Source organism: Lolium perenne, chromosome 6 (genome assembly GCF_019359855.2).
Source record: "Lolium perenne isolate Kyuss_39 chromosome 6, Kyuss_2.0, whole genome shotgun sequence".
Taxonomy (NCBI): domain Eukaryota; kingdom Viridiplantae; phylum Streptophyta; class Magnoliopsida; order Poales; family Poaceae; genus Lolium; species Lolium perenne.
The window spans coordinates 17,226,276-17,241,246 of record NC_067249.2 but is presented as its reverse complement, the minus strand read 5'-3'; the positions used below and the strand labels follow the sequence as shown (position 1 = coordinate 17,241,246).

Sequence of the window (14,971 nt, the reverse complement as noted above, 5' to 3'; positions counted from 1 at the left end):
CAAATGTATGCCCTCATTGTTTTGAATATGGATGTTCATCGTAGAAGAAGATAGAGTTTGATATCTCTGACTTGAACCTCATAATTCCTTATCACGGTACAAGCATATAGAAAACAAAATTGATATTTTTATTTATAGTGATAAAGGGAGGCACACCCACCAGCTTCACTCAAGGAAACGTAAAATCGTACTATAGTACAATATTATTGCTACAGAAATAGAACTATATGACATATATAAAAACATAAAGGGATACGTTGGTAGCACTAACAGATTGTTTTCGTCATACAACCATCACATAGAATTCCACCACACAAGCATCACAACAGACCACAGTAAAAAAGCTATATGTTGGTCAGTTCATCAAGAATTGAAAGAAACAATTGATACATCATTCCTTTAAATTGTTAGTTCAACACAATAGGATGTGGATGGCATTACCATCAACCAATTAGTGAAATATAACTTGGTTTTGTTATACCTGCGCTGTATAGACGCTTTCGAATGGATAACATTCAGAAATGTTGGTGTTGAAAACCTTGTTGAACTGCAATGTGTGAAGCTGCACCATGAAGAGACCGGCAACTGTCCACAGGAACACAACATTATTGTTCTCAGCCAACCCTAGCATCGTTAGGTTCCCTTTCTCCTCAGAGTTCAGTTGAAGTAGTTTATCAAGTCGAATAGTTCTTCCTGCCTTCCATGAAGGAAAATGATACTATTCCCCCGGGGGATAACGCTTTTGCAACCCCCGGTTGCCTGGCCGCACGATTGAAGGGTCAAAACTACTCCTGCGCAGCACGTGGGTGGACCCCACCCACGTTCACCTATCCCTATCCCTTCGTTTTCACACACGCACGGAGATGAGCAAACGAGGTACCGCACGGCGAGCTCTCCGCTGCGCCGCCGTTCACGCCTCGCCGCCGCGCAGCCGGTCGCCGCCGCGCAGCCGGTCGCCGTCGCGCAGCCGGTCGCCGCCGCGCAACTCCTCTCCACTCTTTTTTTCCTTATCTTCTTCTCTCTACAAGCAATGGAGCGGCCGAGACGGAGCAAAGGAGGCCGGCCAGGGAGCCTCCGCACGAGCTCGGGCCGCAGCGCCCCAGCCACGCGCCGCCGCACCCCAACTACTCCCGCCGCCGTGCCGCAACAATGCTCTGGCTGCCGGCGCGCGCCGCCGCGAGGTGCGGCCATGGCGCCGCGAGGTCCTCCTCTCCCCGTCCGTTGCCGTGTGCTCGTCGTCCCTCCACACGAGTTCGGGCCGCAGCGCCGCCGCGCCCCCGCGGCCCAGCCACTCCCGCTGCCGTGCTATAGCCATGCTCTGGGCGCCATGCTCCGGGCGACGACGCTGCTGTGTAGCCCAATTTTTGGATGCTACTAGTGGCTGTCACTGTTGCTATCAGCCGAGGGCGTCGATGCTACAAGCGGTCGCCTCCGATGCTACCAGCGCCACCTCCATCTCGTGCTCCTCTGCTTCGTTAGGGAGTTTTGCTGCCTTAGGCCTGCGGTGTTGCTACCTGCGGAGGTCGGTTTTGCTATTTAAGGTGTCCGGTATTGCTACCGGTGGAGGGTGGATTTTTGCTACCATAGGCATAGGGCGTTGCTACTAGCAGCTTGTGGCGTTGCTGTCCTGGACGAACGGAGTTGCTGCAACCTCGGACGGCGTTTGCTGCCAGCTGCAGACGATGTCTCCGTTGATGTCTTAGAGGATTTGCAACATATGAATAAAAAAATTTGCTACAATTTATTTGCGGTTTTGCTACATCTGCGTAATATGTTTGCTACGTGGTCTCCGGCGAGGTCTCAGGCGAGCCCAGCCTTTTTTTTTTCTTTTTATGAATGAACCGTTTTTTGCTTCAGTCATTTGCTGCCGGGGGTGATTTTTTGCTGCCGGAAGATGTTTTTTTGCTACATGCAAATCTAACCGTCAAAATGGTTGATCCGACGGCTGGGGACCCGGGGGCTGGGGAATCAGATCCCCCGGGGGACGCCCAGCAGTTTCCTTCCATGAAGCAACACCACCCTTCCTTTTCCTCTCCCTTTTCCATAATTGGATTCTGAAGTCTGCCTCTGAGACGGAGAGGAGACCAATGCCACCACCCTTTGCTCGCATAACCCAGAATTCGCAGTTCCTCTTGGCAAACCTGTCGAGCGGCACCTCTATCTCTATCACAGCTAGCATCTGCCTCTCCAGATCAAACTCGAGAACTCCAAGCGGGTTTTGATTCCCGGCAAGCATCCAATGGAGAGAGCTCCCAATCAGCACGGCAGGCTTGCCCATAAGATCCTTGGATGGAAGCGGTGTTGAGATTATATCACCCCAAGTTTCTGTATCCGACGAGTAAACGCAGGCGAGGGCGTGTTTATGAGCGTAGTTATTGTTGTGTGCCACTGCTAGCAAGACCACGTGGAAGTGTAAGCAGCATCGGGTGGCGTCTCCTGCAGGAGCGAGAAGCACCTCCCCATTGACGAGGGCCTTGGTTGCATCTTCTAACCTGGAGGGAAGATCTATGCGGTGCTGGTCGGAGGTGGCGGGATCCCACACCAGGACCTGACGCCGCCACGCGTCCAGGAATAGTAGGAGGCCATGGCGGCATCCAAGGGTCAGGAAGCGGTTGTCTAGTTGCGAGGAGAAGCGGTTTGGCGGGATACGATCCGGGGCCGACATGGTTGGCTGGAAGGAGCGGGAGTGCCCGTCGAAGAAACCGATCGAGGAGGGGAGGGTTGCGACGGTGGTGGTGGATGCGGAAGCGGCGGCGGAAGACGGGGTCGGTGATAAGGCGGCGCCAGCGCTTGCAGACGAGGGAGGCGCGTGGGAGAGAGGACGGGAGTGAGTGTAGGCGGAGGAGGATCTCGCGGAGCATGTCGTCGCTGTCCATCGGTGCCGCCGCCGCCGGCGAGATAGGGCGGTGGAGGAAGATGTCCGTCTCCGTCGTCATCGCTCTCTCACAGCTCGATCGTGCGCCGTGCGTGCAGAATCCGTCCCGACTAGGTCGTGCGTGGATACGTACGTGAAGAAGACACTCCGGGTATGCACCTCGCCCTGCGCCACTGCGAACCCTTGGCCGCCGTGGCCCGTGCGAACTGCAGCTGCACGGGCCGACGTTGCCATGGCCGGTGTGGTGCTGGTAATTGGGGGGATTACGGGTGTGGAGAACAACGCTGTAATTGGCTTGGGCCTGGCCCACGAATTACCACTGGCGCACCAGGCCGAGCATGCGCCGGTAATAGCAAAATATCGTCACCGCAGTGCAATTCCTATACACCGATGATGACGCGTAAAGCACACGCTCGTTGGGAACCCCAAGTGGAAGGTGTGATGCGTACAGCAGCAAGTTTCCCTCAGTAAGAAACCAAGGTTTATCGAACCAGTAGGAGTCAAGAAGCACGTTGAAGGTTGATGGCGGCGGGATGTAGTGCGGCACAACACCAGGGATTCCGGCGCCAACGTGGAACCTGCACAACACAACCAAAGTACTTTGCCCCAACGAAACAGTGAGGTTGTCAATCTCACCGGCTTGCTGTAACAAAGGATTAACCGTATTGTGTGGAAGATGATTGTTTGCAGAAAACAGTAGAACAAGTATTGCAGTAGATTGTATTTCAGTAAAGAGAATTGGACCGGGGTCCACAGTTCACTAGAGGTGTCTCTCCCATAAGACAAACAGCATGTTGGGTGAACAAATTACAGTTGGGCAATTGACAAATAAAGAGAGCATGACCATGCACATACATATCATGATGATTATAGTGAGATTTAATTGGGCATTACGACAAAGTACATAGACCGCCATCCAACTGCATCTATGCCTAAAAAGTCCACCTTCAGGTTATCATCCGAACCCCCTCCAGTATTAAGTTGCAAAGCAACAGACAATTGCATTAAGTATGGTGCGTAATGTAATCAACAACTACATCCTTAGACATAGCATCAATGTTTTATCCCTAGTGGCAACAGCATAACACAACCTTAGAACTTTCTCACTTTGTCCCGGTGTCAATGCAGGCATGAACCCACTATCGAGCATAAGTACTCCCTCTTGGAGTTACAAGCATCTACTTGGCCAGAGCATCTACTAGTAACGGAAAGCATACAAGATCATAAACAACACGTAGATATAACTTTGATAATCAACATAACAAGTATTCTCTATTCATCGGATCCCAACAAACGCAACATATAGAATTACAGATAGATGATCTTGATCATGTTAGGCAGCTCACAAGATCCGACAATGATAGCACAATGGGGAGAAGACAACCATCTAGCTACTGCTATGGACCCATAGTCCAGGGGTAGACTACTCACTCATCACACCGGAGGCGACCATGGCGGCGTAGAGTCCTCCGGGAGATGATTCCCCTCTCCGGCAGGGTGCCGGAGGCGATCTCCTGGATCCCCCGAGATGGGATCGGCGTTGGCGGCGTCTCTGGAAGGTTTTCCGTATCGTGGCTCTCGGTACTGGGGGTTTCGTCACGGAGGCTTTAAGTAGGCGGAAGGGTAGGTCAAGAGGCGGCGCGAGGGGCCCAGACCATAGGGCCGCGCGGCCAGGGCAGGGGCCGCGCCGCCCTATGCTCTGGCTGCCTCGTGGCCCCTTTTCGTTTCGTCTTCGGACTTCTGGAAGCTTCGTGGAAAAATAGGCCCCTGGGCTTTTATTTCGTCCAATTCCGAGAATATTTCCTTACTAGGATTTCTGAAACCAAAACAGCAGAAAACAGCAACTGGCACTTCGGCATCTTGTTAATAGGTTAGTTCCAGAAAATGCACGAATATGACATAAAGTGTGCATAAAACATGTAGATAACATCAATAATGTGGCATGGAACATAAGAAATTATCGATACGTCGGAGACGTATCAGCATCCCCAAGCTTAGTTCTGCTCGTCCCGAGCAGGTAAAACGATAACACAGATAATTTATGGAGTGACATGCCATCATAATCTTGATCATACTATTTGTAAAGCATATGTAGTGAATGCAGCGATCAAAACAATGTATATGACATGAGTAAACAAGTGAATCATAAAGCAAAGACTTTTCATGAATAGCACTTCAAGACAAGCATCAATAAGTCTTGCATAAGAGTTAACTCATAAAGCAATAATTCAAAGTAAAGGCATTGAAGCAACACAAAAGAAGATTAAGTTTCAGCAGTTGCTTTCAACTTGTAACATGTATATCTCATGGATATTGTCAACATAGAGTAATATAATAAGTGCAATAAGCAAGTATGTAGGAATCAATGCACAGTTCACACAAGTGTTTGCTTCTTTGAGGTGGAGAGAAATAGGTGAACTGACTCAACATTGAAAGTAAAAGAAAGGTCCTCCATAGAGGAAAAGCATCGATTGCTATATTTGTGCTAGAGCTTTGATTTTGAAAACATGAAACAATTTTGTCAACGGTAGTAATAAAGCATATGCATCATGTAAATTATATCTTATAAGTTGCAAGCCTCATGCATAGTGTACTAATAGTGCCCGCACCTTGTCCTAATTAGCTTGGACTACCGGATCATCACAATGCACATGTTTTTACCAAGTGTCACAAAGGGGTACCTCTATGCCGCACTTTGTACAAAGGTCTAAGGAGAAAGCTCGCATTGGATTTCTCGCTATTGATTATTCTTCAACTTAGACATCCATACCGGGACAACATAGACAACAGATAATGGACTCCTCTTTTATGCATAAGCATGTAACAACAATTAATAATTTTCTCATTTGAGATTTGAGGATATATGTCCAAAACTGAAACTTCCACCATGGATCATGGCTTTAGTTAGCGGCCCAATGTTCTTCTCTAACATTATGCATGCTTAACCATAAGGTAGTAGATCTCTCTTACTTCAGACAAGACGGACATGCATAGCAACTCACATGAAATTCAACAATAAATAGTTGATGGCGTCCCCAGTGAACATGGTTATCGCACAACAAGCAACTTAATAAGAGATAAAGTGCATAATTACATATTCAATACCACAATAGTTTTTAAGCTATTTGTCCCATGAGCTATATATTGCAAAGGTGGATGATGGAATTTTAAAGGTAGCACTCAAGCAATTTACTTTGGAATGGCGAAAAATACCATGTAGTAGGTAGGTATGGTGGACACAAATGGCATAGTAGTTGGCTCAAGTATTTTGGATGCATGAGAAGTAATCCCTCTCGATACAAGGTTTAGGCTAGCAAGGCTTATTTGAAACAAACACAAGGATGAACCGGTGCAGCAAAACTCACATAAAAGACATATTGAAAACATTATAAGACTCTACACCGTCTTCCTTGTTGTTCAAACTCAATACTAGAAATTATCTAGACCTTAGAGAAACCAAATATGCAAACCAAATTTTAGCATGCTCTATGTATTTCTTCATTAATGGGTGCAAAGCATATGATGCAAAAGCTTAATCATGAGCACAACAATTGCCAAGTATCACATTACCCAAGACATTTATAGCAATTACTACATGTATCATTTTCCAATTCCAACCATATAACAATTTAACGAAGGAGAAACTTCGCCATGAATACTATGAGTAGAAACCAAGGACATACTTGTCCATATGCTACAGCGGAGCGTGTCTCTCTCCCATAAAGTGAATGCTAGGATCCATTTTATTCAAACAAAACAAAAAACAAAAACAAACCGACGCTCCAAGCAAAGCACATAAGATGTGATGGAATAAAAATATAGTTTCAGGGGAGGAACCTGATAATGTTGTCGATGAAGAAGGGGATGCCTTGGGCATCCCCAAGCTTAGACGCTTGAGTCTTCTTGATATATGCAGGGGTGAACCACCGGGGCATCCCCAAGCTTAGAGCTTTCACTCTCCTTGATCATGTTGCATCATACTCCTCTCTTGATCCTTGAAAACTTCCTCCACACCAAACTCGAAACAACTCATTAGAGGGTTAGTGCACAATAAAAATTAACATATTCAGAGGTGACACAATCATTCTTAACACTTCTGGACATTGCATAATGCTACTGGACATTAGTGGATCAAAGAAATTCATCCAACATAGCAAAAGAGGCAATGCGAAATAAAAGGCAGAATCTGTCAAAACAGAACAATTCGTATTGACGAATTTTAAAATGGCAACAGACTTGCTCAAATGAAAATGCTCAAATTGAATGAAAGTTGCGTACATATCTGAGGATCATGCACGTAAATTGGCTTAATTTTCTGAGCTACCTACAGGGATGTGGACCCAGATTCGTGACAGCAAAGAAATCTGAAACTGCGCAGTAATCCAAATCTAGTACTTACTTTTCTATCAACGGCTTAACTTGGCACAACAAAACACTAAACTAAGATAAGGAGAGGTTGCTACAGTAGTAAATAACTTCCAAGACACAAAATAAAAACAAAGTACTATAGGTAAAAAACATGGGTTGTCTCCCATAAGCGCTTTTTTTTAACGCCTTTCAGCTAGGCGCAGAAAGTGTGTATCAAGTATTATCAAGAGACGAAGTGTCAACATCATAATTTGTTCTCATAATAGAATCAAAAGGTACCTTCATTCTCTTTCTAGGGAAGTGTTCCATACCTTTCTTAAGAGGAAATTGATATTTTATATTACCTTCCTTCATATCAATAATAGCACCAACAGTTCGAAGAAAAGGTCTTCCCAATATAATGGGACAAGATGCATTGCATTCAATATCCAAGACAACAAAATCAACGGGAACAAGGTTATTGTTAACGGTAATGCGAACATTATCAACTTTCCCCAAAGGTTTCTTTGTAGAATGATCAGCAAGATTAACATCCAAATAACAATTTTTCAGCGGTGGCAAGTCAAGCATATCATAAATTTTCTTAGGCATAACAGAAATACTTGCACCAAGATCACATAAAGCATTACAATCAAAATCTTTAACCTTCATCTTAATGATGGGCTCCGAACTATCCTCTAGCTTTTTAGGAATAGAGGCTTCGCGCTCTAGTTTCTCTTCTCTAGCTTTTATGAGAGCATTTGTAATGTGATGTGTAAAAGCCAAATTTATAGCACTAGCATTAGGACTTTTAGCAAGTTTTTGCAAGAACTTTATAACTTCAGAGATGTGGAAATCATCAAAATTCAAACCATTATAATCTAAAGCAATGGGATCATCATCCCCAATGTTGGAAAAAATTTCAGCAGCTTTATCACAGGCAGTTTCAGCAGTTTTAGCAGTTTCAGGCAGTTTCTCGCGCTTTGCATTAGAAGTGGAAACATTGCTAACACCAATTCTTTTATTATTATTAGTAGGAGGTGCAGCAACATGTGTAGCATTAACATTACTAGTGGTGGTAATAGTCCAAACTTTAGCTACATTCTTCTCTTTAGCTAGTTTTTCATTTTCTTCTCTATCCCACCTAGCACGTAGTTCAGCCATTAATCTTATATTCTCATTAATTCTAACTTGAATGGCATTTGCTGTAGTAACAATTTTATTATGATGATTCTCATTAGGCATAACTTTCGATTTCAAAAGATCAACATCAGCAGCAAGACTATCGACTTTAGAAGCAAGTATATCAATTTTCCCAAGCTTTTCTTCAACAGATTTGTTAAAACCAGTTTGCGTACTAATAAATTCTTTAAGCATGGCTTCAAGTCCAGGGGATGAATTCCTATTATTGTTGTAAGAATTACCATAACAATTACCATAGCCGTTGCTATTATTATAAGGATATGGCCTATAGTTGTTACTAGAATTGTTCCGGTAAGCATTGTTGTTGAAATTATTATTTTTAATGAAGTTCACATCAACATGTTCTTCTTGTGCAACCAATGAAGCTAATGGAACATTATTAGGATCAATATTAGTCCTATCATTCACAAGCATAGACATAATAGCATCAATTTTATCACTCAAGGAAGAGGTTTCTTCGACAGAATTTACCTTCTTACCTTGTGGAGCTCTTTCCGTGTGCCATTCAGAGTAATTGATCATCATATTATCAAGAAGCTTTGTTGCCTCACCAAGAGTGATGGACATAAAGGTACCTCCAGCAGCTGAATCCAATAAATTCCGTGAAGAAAAATTTAGTCCTGCATAGAAGGTTTGGATGATCATCCAAGTAGTCAGTCCATGGGTTGGGCAATTTTTAACCAGAGATTTCATTCTTTCCCAAGCTTGAGCAACATGTTCAGTATCTAATTGTTTAAAATTCATTATGCTACTCCTCAAAGATATAATTTTAGCAGGGGGATAATATCTACCAATAAAAGCATCCTTGCATTTAGTCCATGAATCAATACTATTCTTAGGCAGAGATAGCAACCAATCTTTAGCTCTTCCTCTTAATGAGAAAGGGAACAATTTTAGTTTAATAATATCACCATCTACATCTTTATATTTTTGCATTTCACATAGTTCAACAAAATTATTAAGATGGGCAGCAGCATCATCAGAACTAACACCAGAAAATTGCTCTCGCATAACAAGATTCAGTAAAGCAGGTTTAATTTCAAAGAATTCTGCTGTAGTAGCAGGTGGAGCAATAGGTGTGCATAAGAAATCATTATTATTTGTGGTTGTGAAGTCACACAACTTAGTATTTTCAGCGTTGGCCATTTTAGCAACAGTAAATAAAACAAGCTAGATAAAGTAAATGCAAGTAACTAATTTTTTTTGTGTTTTTGATATAGCAAACAAGATAGCAAGTAAAGTAAAACTAGCAACTAATTTTTTTGTATTTTGATTTAGTGCAGTAAACAAAGTAGTAAATAAAACTAAGCAAGACAAAAACAAAGTAAAGAGATTGAGAAGTGGAGACTCCCCTTGCAGCGTGTCTTGATCTCCCCGGCAACGGCGCCAGAAATTTAGCTTGATGACGCGTAAAGCACACGCTCGTTGGGAACCCCAAGTGGAAGGTGTGATGCGTACAACAGCAAGTTTCCCTCAGTAAGAAACCAAGGTTTATCGAACCAGTAGGAGTCAAGAAGCACGTTGAAGGTTGATGGCGGCGGGATGTAGTGCGGCGCAACACCAGGGATTCCGGCGCCAACGTGGAACCTGCACAACACAACCAAAGTACTTTGCCCCAACGAAACAGTGAGGTTGTCAATCTCACCGGCTTGCTGTAACAAAGGATTAACCGTATTGTGTGGAAGATGATTGTTTGCAGAAAACAGTAGAACAAGTATTGCAGTAGATTGTATTTCAGTAAAGAGAATTGGACCGGGGTCCACAGTTCACTAGAGGTGTCTCTCCCATAAGACAAACAGCATGTTGGGTGAACAAATTACAGTTGGGCAATTGACAAATAAAGAGAGCATGACCATGCACATACATATCATGATGATTATAGTGAGATTTAATTGGTCATTACGACAAAGTACATAGACCGCCATCCAACTGCATCTATGCCTAAAAAGTCCACATTCAGGTTATCATCCGAACCCCCTCCAGTATTAAGTTGCAAAGCAACAGACAATTGCATTAAGTATGGTGCGTAATGTAATCAACAACTACATCCTTAGACATAGCATCAATGTTTTATCCCTAGTGGCAACAGCACAACACAACCTTAGAACTTTCTGTCCTTGTCCCGGTGTCAATGCGAGCATGAACCCACTATCGAGCATAAGTACTCCCTCTTGGAGTTACAAGCATCTACTTGGCCAGAGCATCTACTAGTAACGGAAAGCATGCAAGATCATAAACAACACGTAGATATAACTTTGATAATCAACATAACAAGTATTCTCTATTCATCGGATCCCAACAAACGCAACATATAGAATTACAGATAGATGATCTTGATCATGTTAGGCAGCTCACAAGATCCGACAATGATAGCACAATGGGGAGAAGACAACCATCTAGCTACTGCTATGGACCCATAGTCCAGGGGTAGACTACTCACTCATCACACCGGAGGCGACCATGGCAGCGTAGAGTCCTCCGGGAGATGATTCCCCTCTCCGGCAGGGTGCCGGAGGCGATCTCCTGGATCCCCCAAGATGGGATCGGCGTTGGCGGCGTCTCTGGAAGGTTTTCCGTATCGTGGCTCTCGGTACTGGGGGTTTCGTCACGGAGGCTTTAAGTAGGCGGAAAGGTAGGTCAAGAGGCGGCGCGAGGGGCCCAGACCATAGGGCCGCGCGGCCAGGGCAGGGGCCGCGCCGCCCTATGCTCTGGCTGCCTCGTGGCCCCTCTTCGTTTCGTCTTCGGACTTCTGGAAGCTTCGTGGAAAAATAGGCCCCTGGGCTTTTATTTCGTCCAATTCCGAGAATATTTCCTTACTAGGATTTCTGAAACCAAAAACAGCAGAAAACAGCAACTGGCACTTCGGCATCTTGTTAATAGGTTAGTTCCAGAAAATGCACGAATATGACATAAAGTGTGCATAAAACATGTAGATAACATCAATAATGTGGCATGGAACATAAGAAATTATCGATACGTCGGAGACGTATCAACCGACCAGGTCGGCCGCTACCGCGCGTCGCACACCCCCACGCGCGGTATGGGACGGCCTGGTCGGCCCAGTTCACCTATTATTTTCGTTTCTGTTTCCTTTTTCCTTTTTTCCTTTCCTTTTCCTTTTTCATTTTCTATTTCTTTTTTGTTTCTTTTTCTTTTTTTGGTTTATTTCTTTTCTGATTATTTTAATTGTTCAAATTTAGAAATAGCTCAAATTCAGAAAATGTTCAAAATTCAAAAATATCCAAATTTGAAAATTGTTTAAATTTGAAAAATATTCAAATACAAAAAATGTGCAAAATATAAAAACATTCAAATTTGAAATCCGTTCAAATATATAAAGCGTTCAAATTTGAAAAAACATTCAAATTCGAAAAATGTTCATAACTAAAATTATTAAATTTTTGGAAAAATAAATTTTACAAATTTTAAAAAATGTTCAAATTTAAATTATGTCCATATCCAAAAATGTTCAAATTTCAAAAAAAACATCAAAATCTGAACATTTTTAAAATTTCGAAAATTTCAAATCTGAACAGATTTTAAAATTTTGTTCTCCGAAAATATTTTTTTTAAGAGTTAGATATAGAAAAAGAAAAATATTAACAGAAAAGAAACAGCAAAAAAGAAAGAAGAAAAAATGTACCTACTCTTAATGGGCTGCGGCCCAACCAACCGACCTGGTCGCTGGGTGTGCAGTGCCCCGTACACGCCGACCATGTCGGTGTATAGGCACCCCCTCGGCGCACTCCCATGCCGGTGCATCTTCGTGGACTAGGCCCGATCCAGCCGGAGCGGCACTCCTTTGTCGCCAGCGCACCTAGCTACTTGCATGTCGGCGTTTGCCTACATTTCACCGATGATTCTCTGAGCGGTAATTGGGGGATTATGGGTGTGGAGAACGACGTTGTAATTGTCTTGGGCCTGGCCCACGAATTACCGCCAGCACACCAGCCCGAGCATGCGCCGGTAATAGCAAAATAGCGTCGGCGCACTCCTCTAGGCCCGGTCCAGCCGGAGCTGCGGCCCTCCTTTATCGCCAGCGCGCCTAGCTACTTGCATGTCGGCGTTAGCCTACATTTCACCGATGATTCTGTGAGCCGCTGCGCCGGCGGTAGTAAGAACCGGCGTGTTGCTATTTGGGTGCGTCGATAGTAAGCCATGTGGCTATAGGCGTTTTCCTAGGAGTGTCTTCTCGAACAAAACATCAAAATTTCCTAGTGCTCACAAGTAAAATCTGATGATATTTTTAGGGGAAGAGGAGCAGTGATATGTACAGTAGTGGGCTAACTCTTCTTTGCGCTTTTTTAAAATAATACCTTTTCAGCAATTTTATAATTGATACCTGATTTTTATTTAAAATCTATAACTCGGTCGGCTGACCAGTCGTCGGTCGACAGAGTGGTGGTCGACCAGCCGCATGGCCTAAACATCCTACACAAATCTTACCGAATGGGGGCTGGTTGGCAGTCCGTGCACCGATCGGCCACCGGCCACCACCACCAGGCGGCCGCTTCATCTCCGGCTCGACTCCGCGGCCTAGCCGGCTCAGCCATGTCCCGCGCATTCTCGCTTCCAGTGTCATGGCCGGCTCCGCTCGGCCCACGCCCGACGGCGCCCCGCACCGACTCAGTTGCCAGCGCCTCCGGTTTCCCATGCGTCGCAGCCAGCTTCGCCGATCACTTCTCCGGCTCCCGGGCCGCCCGCATCGCGTCCGGTCTGCTCCCCTGCGCTCAATTGATGTTACCCGCATCGTGTCCCCCGTCAGGAGAAAAAAAAAAGGAAAAGGTGAGGTCAGCTGGAATGGTTGGCCGGTTGGAGAAAAAGAAAGAAAGGTCAGCAGACAATGTGCCAATCGGCAGCTATCCCACCAACCGAGTCACATATTCGTAAAATTTTGAAATCGTATATTAGTTGTAAAATTGTTGAAAAGTGTATTCTTTAAAAAAACGCCTCTTCTTTAGTTACCGTGGACCGTGAGGCCTTCTCTTGTTGTCCCGGCTTGAGTCAGACGGGTTCCACCCCTGACCCCTCCCCATGTGTGGCATTCTCGAACAGAGCTTCAGTGACTTGATGCTTCCAAGTCTCACCGTGACTCGGTGCCACCATCTACCATCCATCTTAGATCCAACGTCTCAGATTATTTCTGATTTCAAACCTAAAAACTAAAACTATTCAGAATATTTCAACCCATTGGGACAACTAGCTTGTGATTAAATAGCTTTTTACGTATTCAAGCACTAAATATATATTTGCTCACAAACTTTTGATTCAAACGGAATGAAACTTAAGCAAAATATAAATCGAAATATGCATGCTTTACTATAAGTTTTTTAAAATTTTCTAAACAATTTTAATTATTTAGTTTAAATTCTAAGTCAATTGGATACATTGGATCTGAGATAGATGATGAATGGTGACACTTGGAGCATCTCCAGCCGCATCCCCCAAAGGGATTTGGAGCGCGCCGGACAAAAAATGCGTTCCAGCCGCGTCCCCCAAAGCCCATTTTTGTCCGACGCGCCCCGACACGGTGTCCGGCGCCCCGAGCCCGTCCCCGTCCCACAGGGGACGCACCGGGCACGCCGGACACAACGAAAAGCGAGGCGAACTGACGCGGGCCCGACCCGTCAGCGGCTCGGAAGGCTAAAACCCCGTCGCCTACCTTTGGTCAAGCGACGTTAATGGTGTCCCTGTTTTCCCAGGCGACGCAGGGACGCGTCTCGTCGTGCATGGCCGCGTGGCCGTCCGCGCCGGCGTTATTGCGTGCAACCACCCGCTGCCGCCGCTGTTTAAAGACGCCCTGCAGTTCTCACCGCTCACAAACCATCTCGCCGTTGCCGCCTCCCCCTACCAGATCTTCTCCTCGCCGCTCCAAAAATGTCGAGCTCGTCCTCCCGCAAGATCGCCGCGGCGAACGGCTTCGGCCGCGGCAGCCTTACCGTGCCGGAGGCGTGGGCGCTGTACAACGCCCGGTATCCAGTCCCGCCGGACATGCGGCTGCCAAGCAGCGGCGCCGCATGTCCGGCGGCTGGAAGATGGCCGTGAACAGCATTAGCGTTCCGCCGCCGCCGAAGCCGCGCACGGACCAATGGAGGGACGCCATCAAGGCTCGTCGGGTTCAACTCACCGCCGAGGAGCGGTTGGATCCGACGTGGGCGGCTGATGTCTACGGGTGTTTCTATTCTTGTAGACAGTGTTGGGCCTCCAAGAGCAGAGGTTTGTAGAACAGCAGCAAGTTTCCCTTAAGTGGATTACCCAAGGTTTATCAATCTCAGGGAGGAAGAGGTCAAAGATATCCCTCTCAAGCAACCCTGCAACCACAAAGCAAGAAGTCTCTTGTGTCCCCAACACACCTAATAGGTGCACTAGTTCGGCGAAGAGATAGTGAAATACAAGTGGTATGAATAAGTATGAGCAGTAGTAACGGCACCAGAAAAGTGCTTGCTGGCGTGTAGTTGATGGTGGTAATATTGCGGACAGTACAGATGCAGTAGAACAGTAAACAAGCAGTGATAATTGCAGTATTTAGGAACAAGGCCTAGGGAT

At 45.4% G+C, this 14,971-nt stretch overlaps 1 pseudogene; it reads right to left on the bottom strand.

Annotated features, from left to right (window-relative positions):
• Nucleotides 1–475: 475 nt before the first annotated feature.
• On the bottom strand, nt 476–12,142 carry LOC127310729 (uncharacterized; annotated as a pseudogene).
• Between the last annotated feature and the right edge of the window lie 2,829 nt (nt 12,143–14,971).